Source organism: Bos javanicus, chromosome 5, assembly GCF_032452875.1.
Source record: "Bos javanicus breed banteng chromosome 5, ARS-OSU_banteng_1.0, whole genome shotgun sequence".
Lineage (NCBI taxonomy): Eukaryota > Metazoa > Chordata > Mammalia > Artiodactyla > Bovidae > Bos > Bos javanicus.
In genome coordinates, this window is record NC_083872.1 from 109367754 (window position 1) to 109376483 (window position 8730).

Consider the following 8730-nt stretch of genomic DNA (forward strand, 5'->3'; position numbering starts at 1 on the left):
AGAGATGGGAACACCCGACCACCTGACCTGCCTCCTGAGAAATCTGTATGCAGGTCAAGAAGCAACAGAACCAGACATGAAACAATGGACTGGGAGTTCGTCAAGGCTGTATATTATCACCCTGCTTTTTTAACTTATATGCAGAGTACATCATGGGAAATGCAGGGCTGGTGAATGAAGTACAAGCTGGAATCAAGATCACTGGGAGAAACATCAATAACCTCAGATATGCAGATGACACCACCCTTATGGCAGAAAGCCAAGAGGAACTAAAGAGTCTCAATGAAAGTGAAACAGTGTGAAAAAGCTGGCTTAAGAATCAACATTCAAAAAACTAAGATCATGGCATCCGGTCCATCACTTCATGGCAAATAGATGGGGAGACGATGGAAACAGTGTTTCTTTATATAGATACAATTAAGTACAAATAGTCCACTCTGCATTTTGCTCTTCAAAGTTCCATAATACATCTTTCAAGTCAGTACATGGAGGGTTTCTCCTTCTAGTGGCAGCTGTCTTGCATTCCGTGGTATGAAGGGCCACGATTTAGTTGATGTGTCCCACAGATGGGCCGTAAGACATCCTGTCTTTTGTTATTAAAACAAAGCTTCAGTACATAACCTGGAACGTTGATCATTTTACACACATATGAGTAAAGCTGCAGAAGAAATTCCTACAGAAAAATCACTGGGTCACAGGGCATATTAATTGTGATTTTATAGATAATGCTAAGTTGTCTTACCCAGAGGTTTTACCATCTGACTGTCCTGACAGCAAAATCAAGAGAACAGTGGTTCATTTTCCCCATCATTCATTGCATGTGTGTTTATCAACCATCTATGCTCTCTGATGCACCAGGAGAAGCCCTAGGGATGTTAACAGTACAGACAGGCTTTCTGACCCAAAGGAGCCAATGTCGGAGTTGGTGGTTCTCGATGGGGACAATGTCACTTTGTGGGCCTGGAGTCATAGCGAAGAAGGGCCTGGTCCAAAGTGTCAGTCGAGAAGTCCGGTCTCACGGGAGACGGATGCTCCCAGGTGCTGTGGACACTCGTGTCCCTGGAACCTGGAGGAAGGAGGCGGGGAGGTCGGGGGCTGGCCTCCAGGGCGAGTCAAGGAGGGTGGATGGGGGAGAGGAGGGGACAGAGAGGACCAGGGCCCGGGGTGAGGGGGAAGGTGAAGCAATGTGAAGCACGCTAGGAAGGTGGGCGGTCGTGAGCGGCTGGGGGTGACCGCGTGGATGAGGTCAGAGGAACAGCAGCGCACCTGGTCCCAGGGCCCCGGGTACTTAGCTACGGAAGCGACCTGTGAGCACAGTGGGCAGGGCAGAGAGGGGATGGGTTATGTTTAGAAACCCTCTCTGCAGGCCAGAGGGCATGTTGGTGGGCCGCAGTGGCCCCTCCAGTTGGGAAGTGACAAGAGCCACCGCTCAGGTGGGAATGGGGGCGGGGTTCATGAGACACAGAGGAAGGTGTAGGCAGGAGAGAGAAGGGGAGCTGCAGAGCCCAGGGCTGGAATTCCCTCTCGGGGCACCAGAATTGGCCAGATGCAGTCATCCAGGGGAGTGTGGCCCTCCCATCCCAGGCGCAGCTGCAGATGGGCCTTCAAGGAAGCCAAAGCAAGAGCAGTCCCGTACTCAGCTCCCAGGAGCTGCTCTCGCTTATCCTGGCCATGTGGATTGGACAGCACTACTTCTTTTCCTTCCAGGCAAGAGCCCCATTTCTGATGACTTAAAGGCTATGCGAACCCAGCTTGTGAGTAACATTGTCGCGTTCATTACCTCAGTTGCTTACCTGGTACCTGAAAGCTTTCTGCAACATACCCTCTGCCACCCCCAACCTTCTGGGGCCCAGCTTGAGTCCTGGGATTCCCACCTCCTCACAAGGAACCCTGTGTGAGCACCAGCCGTGGCACTCACATCCTTCCCTGTCTGTTGTTTGCTTTCCCAGCGACACTGCAGGTTTCTTAGGGCAGAAATCACGGTTTAGGTTTATCGTCTTAGAATCTCTCTTGGCCCTTAGACCTTTGAACAATGACTGTTGAAGGAGTGTATCCGGCTGAATCCTGAGCGGTGTGTTGACAGGGCTGCCATGCGCCCTGGGGCAGGCGTGGTTTACACCGGGGTCCTGGCATCCTTGTAAATAATGACCTCTTTCAATCTCCAAAGTGCCCTGGTTTGGAAGGTAAAGTATATGGTACCCTCTTTACAGGACACCCCATTGTCATGGCTGCTGTCAGGTGTCTCTGATTATAAGACATTCCTGCCAGAGACACCAGCGAATTCTGGTCAACTCGAAATGATGGGGCCCACTCTTCTGAGATTATGAGACAGAAACAAGACTCCAGAGTTACAGAGAGATTGGGAATTCAGGCAGATCCTCAAGTCAATAAAGCTTCTCTCAAAACAAGCACGTTGTAGAATCAACAGAGAAATGCTGATCAAAAATACAGTGCAGTCTAGGCACCAAGGACGTGGCCTCCCACGTCAGGGAGGCACAGTGACTCACCGTGGGGATGGGGGGACGAGGCCAGGACGTCACTGAATGGACCACTTACACAATCAGTGTGAAGAAAATCTGGGCCTAGACATAGGGAAAATCAAATAGATCAGTGAAAGAAAACAGACAGACTCACCTGGTGGTCCAGTGGTTAAGACTTCGCCTTCCAAAGCAGGCAATGTGGGTTCAATCCCTGGTTGGGGAACTAAAATCCCACACTCCCTGAGGCCAAAAAACTAAAACATAAAACAGAAGCAATATTGTAACTAATTCAATTAAGACTTAAAAAATGGTCCACATTAAAAAAAAAAATCTTTGATTTAAAAAAAAGGTTGGGTTACAGAGGTGTAAGCCTTTGTCGAAGCTCCTTGGTTAGAACGCTGTAGGTCAGTCAGTTCAGTCATTCAGTTGTGTCCAACTCTTTGCGACCTCATGGACTGTAGCACGCCAGGCTTCCCTGTCCCTCACCAACTCCTGGAGCTTACTCAAATTTATGTCCACAGAGTCAGTGATGCCATCCAACCATCTCAATGCTGTAGGTAATTTGTTTATTTCACTATAGGTGAGTTTTACCTAAATAGAAAGAACCATAAATGACTTCGGTTATCCATATATTCGTCCAAGTGTTTAGAGGTGAGACGGACTGTTATCTCAAATATATCAGAAAATAAGATCAAGTGCTGTGTGTCTAGACGGACAGCTGGCTGGGTAGGTAAGTGATAAAGCAAACAGAAGGAAATGTTAGTTGTAGAATACACATACATGGCAAGTATATACATGTTCACTGTACAATTCTTACAATTTTTCTGTGTGTTTGGAATTTTTCATAATAAAATACTGGGGAAGGGGCCACCAATCCCAGAGTCTGTCTTCCCATTCTGTTGCTCTTTGCCCAAACCACACTGCCTCTTGGTTCTAGCCGCCTACTGGACAAACTTTTAGAGTCTAATCATCAAAGACAATCCATTTTCTTGCAAAGTCAGGCCAGACTAACAATAAAATGTGAGGGAGACAAGATATGTCAGGAAAAGCCTCCACAGAGCCAAGGACGTTATTAAGCAACTCAGATCTGAAAAACAGTCGCCCGGCTTCATCAAGGCCCCATTCTTTCACAGGGAACTCAGACAGGAAAGAAGACCACGTTGCCTAGCGGGGAGCCCTCAGGCCTCGGCTGACCTGTGACCCCACAGCCTGTTAAACACCTGGGTTCGCTGGACACCAGGTCTGTCTGACTCCGCCGGGCCTGGTCCTCACACCTCATTTCCTCAGCGGTCCCAGCAACTTCGTTCTTAAGTCAGACTCACCTCACCCACAGGAAAGGTGTGAGGACACACCTGTTCTGCCTGCACAGGAGCCAGACGCTGGCAGTCCCACCGCTGAGCAGGCATGGGGAGGGCGGCGGCGGGACACACTGCTGCCACTGGGTGGTGAATGGACAGCGAGGAGGGATCCGGCCTCGCAGCATCAGCTCAGGCTGCAAGTCTGCAGCCGGGCAACGAGGCAGGGAGGCTGGGCTGCACACGGCTCACAGCACGGGTGCAGGCTGGACCCCAGACGCAGAGGGCAGCCAGTCTCCACCGATTCTTGGGCTCAGAGCCACGGGCAGTCTTCCCTGGCTGCACTCACACATCTGCATGGTACCCACTGACATTGTCAACTCTGAAAATTAAGGCTATCGATTAAAGATATAAAATACAGACACACCAGGTGATATGCAGACCCTTCTAATACACATGTAACTCACCCTCACAAATTCAGATTTATGAAACACTTAAATTTGGGGTGATTTAAAAATTTGTTTATTATAGAGTAATACTTGCTTACAGTAAAAGATTAGAAAAGCAGAACACTGAATAAACAGAGCTAGGCAACCTCTCTGGTGGGCCAGTGGTTAGGACTCTACACTGTTACTGAGGGGGCATGGGTTTGATCCCTGGTTGGGGAACAAAGATCCCATCTGCATTGCAGTGTGGCCAAAAAATAAAATAAAAAGTAAAGGGCTGGTGTTGTTGGTTCCACCTCCTTGAACAAATAAATTGAGTGATGTAGACTCGGCCTCGCTGCCGTTTTCTAAGGGACCAGCCCCACGGAGGCAGCTGGGGTGGGCCTTCAGCCCCCTCCCCAGTGGCTGTCTCTCCATCCATCAGGGAGCATCCATTCCCTATGAGACTGTGAACCTTTCTAGGCTGGTGCCCCTGCGGTACTGTACCACTGGTGCTGAGTCCAGCTGCCAGCAAAGGCCTGGCCTCCCATTGCTGGTCATTCCCCCCTGGCCCAGCTGTGGAAAAGCACCAGCTCCCCTCCCGCCCCCTTCTAACGCAGCTGGGGACTAGTGAGAATCTGCCAAGGGAACTCTCCTAAAAATTCAGGGAAGCCAACAGGAAAATGAACAAGGAAACTCAGGAGTGAGGGACTCAGCAGATAGTGCAGGCTGGAGCAGACAATGGCTAACTCACTTGCAAGCCATTTCCTGTTTGATGGGGGCCCCTGGGATCCAACCTTCACACCTCGCAGGCTGAACCTTTAGGGAGGGGCTGGGCTAGCTGCTCTTCTGGCTGATTCTAAAAAAACCCAGAGGAGCCAGAAGGGCCGAGAGGGCCTCACCTTGCCTCCTCCTCTGGCACCCAGTATAACCTTCTAGACTCATCTCCGGAAATCCTGCCTGCACTCCCCTGAGGACCAAGAAGCTGCACAGTCCACTTGAATTTCCTACTGGTCTTCTCCAGACTCTCCAGACTGTCGGAGGCCAGCACTCATTTCTGAGATACCTGTGTGTCTCTTATATTAACACAGTTCCTAGCATATAGTAGGTGCTTCTATGTCTTTCGAAGAGAATGAATTGAGTTGAACTGAGCTGGACCACATGGCTCCTGGTCAGTCAGTCCCAGTCTTGTACTCAGTGAAGGATATCCCCAAATCCTTTTTTTTATTGAAGTAAAATTGCCTTATAATAATCTGTTTCTGCTGTACAATGAAGTGAATCAGCTATATGTGTATATATATATATATATATATATATATATATATATATATATCCCCTCCCTCTTGGACTTCCCTCCACCCCCCATCCCATTCACCCCTCTAGGTCATCACAGACCCTGAACTGAACTCCCTGAGCTGTACAGAAGTTTTGCCCTGTCTCCTGGAAGGGCTGTTTTACACACCATAGTGTATGTAAGATAACCCCAGATTCCTCACAATGCCTTCAGTTACGCTCTAATTCTTGAATCCCACCAAGGTGTGTCCCTGGGGACCAGAGGCTGGGTTTCAGACAGTGCTTCTGAGTCCCAGGGGAACAGAAAATCAGTTGACCTGAAACTCTATTCTTCCCTTTCAGCTCTGGCTTCAGTAAGAGATAAGGGGTAAAGGGGAAACAGGGCGCCTCCTGCAAACCAGGAGCAAAGCGGGACCTCCCTATCTCCTGGGCCAGGACACAGCACCAAGGGCGGCTCAGCCCACAGCGCGCTTATCTGTCCATCGGGGAGGGTTGCCCTCTGTGACACCAAGGCTCGTGCTGACGGTGGCTTTCCCCTTCCTTTCCTCCCAAAGCACACGCTGCTCACTTTCTCGTGGACTCTCCCTCAGTTTCTGGCATCTTCCGACTTGACTTGATGCAATAGGTTCGGGGGCCTCTCGCTGCCTTTCTTTCTATCACTCGGAACATCGCGGCAGGCCCAGCTTCCTGTGATGCAGCTGGTACTCTCAGGTTGTGAGCACGGGTGTGTGTGCTTGTCTCGAGATTAGAAATTCACTGGTATAAAGTAATCTATTCTTTTAAAAAATATATATCATTTATTTATTTGGCTGCACGGGATCTTAGCTGTGGCATATGGATCTTTTTTAGTTGTGGCATGTGGGATCTAGTTCCCTGACCAGGGACGGAACCTGGATCCCTTGCACTGGGAGCATGGAGTCTTAGCCACTAGACCACCAGGGAAGTCCCAATTTAGACCTTCTGTTTTCCACATTTTGTTTGAAGTAGATCACTTTTCTTCATTTCACCTCTGTCCATGAACCACCCAGATGCCCTTCCTGAGGGCAACAGTATTTGGAGTGGCATTGTAATACAATCTAATTTCAAATCTACATAAAACCAGTGTTCACACTCCTCCAGATACATAAATCTGGACACCATTGATTTAATATACTTTTTAATTTCTCAGGAAACGGGAGCGAAACATCCAAGTTTTTGGTTAAGATAAAACTTGAAAGTTTCATGCCCAAAAGGATTTTTAAACACACTAGAACATCCCTGGGGGTCCAGAGCTTACAAGTTGGGGCTCTCAATGGCTTCCAATGTGGGGATGCGGGGGCGTAGGTTCATTCCTTGGCTTGGGAAATAAGATCTCACAAGCTGCATGGAGCGGCCAAAAAAGCAAAACAAAACAAAAAACCCACACTACTATTAAGTCCTATTAAAAAAGGAGAAGTGAGTCTAGGCTGTTCTCGGTGGCAGCAGCCCGCTAAGTGCATCGTGTAGTAAAGCGAAAGTCTCTCAGTCGTGTTCGACTCTTGGCAACCCCATGGACTACAACCTGCCAGGTTCCTCTGTCCATGGAATTCTCCAGGCCAGAATACTGGGGTGGGTAGCAGTTCCCTTCTACAGTGTAGTGGTGTGTTCAGTTCAGTTCAGCTCAGTCGTGTCTTACTCTTTGCAACCCTATGGACTGCAGCATGCTAGGCCTCCCTGTCCATCACCAACTCCTGGAGTTAAACTCATGTCCATAGAGTCAGTGATGCCATCCAACCATCTCATCCTCTGTCGTCCCCTTCTCCTCCCTCCCTCAATCTTTCCTAGCATCAGCGTCTTTTCCAATGAGTCAGTTCTTCGAAAAGTATTGGAGTTTCAGCTTCAGCATCAGTCCTTACAATGAATATTCAGGACTGATTTCTCTAAGGATGGACTGGTTTGGTCTCCTTGCAGCCAAGGGACCCTCAAAAGTCTTCTTCAACACCACAGTTCAAAAGCATCCATTCTTCGGTGCTCAGCTTTCTTTATAGTCCATCTCTCACATCCATACATGACTACTGGAAAAACCATAGCTTTGACTAGATGGACCTTTGTCGGCAAAGTAATGTCTATGCTTTTTAATTTGCTGTCTAGGTTGGTCATAACTTTTCTTCCAAGGAGCTAGCATCTTTTAATTTCATGGCTTCAGTCACCATCTGCAGTGATTTTGGAACCCAAAAAATAAAGTCTGTCACTGTTTCCCCATCTATTTGCCATGAAGTGGTAGGACCAGATGCCATGATCTTAGTTTTCTGAATGTTGAGTTTTAAGCCAACTTTTTCACTCTCCTCTTTCACTTTCATCAAGAGGCTCTTCAGTTCTTCACTTTCTGCTATAAGGGTGGTGTCACCTGCATATCTGAGGTTATTGATGTTTCTCCCTGCAATCTTGATTCCAGCTTGTGCTTCTCAACTCCAAGGGCTGCTGGGGTGGGGCCATTGTCACCTCGAGGTGTCAGAGCCTGTCAGTAGCCTGTTTATTCAGTCTCAGACTAAGACCCAAAGGTGCCATTGACTCACCTTCTGCAGACTGGAGAGCCCAGCAACTTCCTGATTCTGTCTTTGAAGCTGCTCTCCGGCCGTGGCTCTGTCTTCCTGTGGCTGCAAAGCTAATCTTGGACCTAGCACCTCGTGCTGCCTTTTGCAAGTATCCTAAAATAGCCCCAGTGACTCCAGCGCTTCTCCCCTGAGTCCTTCCTGGCCCGAGGTGGCCTCCCCTGGCCATTTCCCAATCGTCCTAACAAACACCCCACCCTGGGAGCCTGGTCCCGTCCACCTCTCAAGCGCCGGCCAACCTGCCCTGGCCTGTCCTGGTGTTTATCTCCTATGCCTTTATGCCTCCTCTCTGGCTCTCCTGACCTCACCCACATTCAAGTTCAGCTAGGACTGGCCTGGAACTTTCCTCAACAGCCCTGAACTACAATCACGTCACCCTTCCAGGCACCCCATGACCCTGAGAACCCTCAGCCATCACAGAAATCAAAGCATTAATTCCACCAGATAGGGAAACAGATTCAGCAAGGTGATGACGAGACCCACCCAGGGTCATGTAGTGCATTTAACTGTGAGATCTTGGGCAAGTCACTTAACCTCTCTGTGCTTCAGTCTCCTTATCTTGTAAAATGGGAGTAGTACCTACCTCACAGGGTTGTTGTGGGATTAATTAGATAAAATGTCTGTAAAGCACCGAAGGTTCTTGAAGAAGGTGCTATATAAATACAAA

At 48.8% G+C, this 8730-nt stretch overlaps 1 long non-coding RNA gene across 1 annotated transcript; it reads right to left on the reverse strand.

Moving 5' to 3' along the window:
- Positions 1–699: 699 nt before the first annotated feature.
- On the reverse strand, positions 700–8461 carry LOC133248341 (uncharacterized). Its single transcript, XR_009736679.1, has 4 exons — positions 8028–8461; positions 2840–3071; positions 2635–2734; positions 700–1066 (listed from the first exon to the last, which is right to left on the reverse strand). It is a non-coding gene; the product is annotated as an uncharacterized LOC133248341 (long non-coding RNA).
- Positions 8462–8730: the final 269 nt, after the last annotated feature.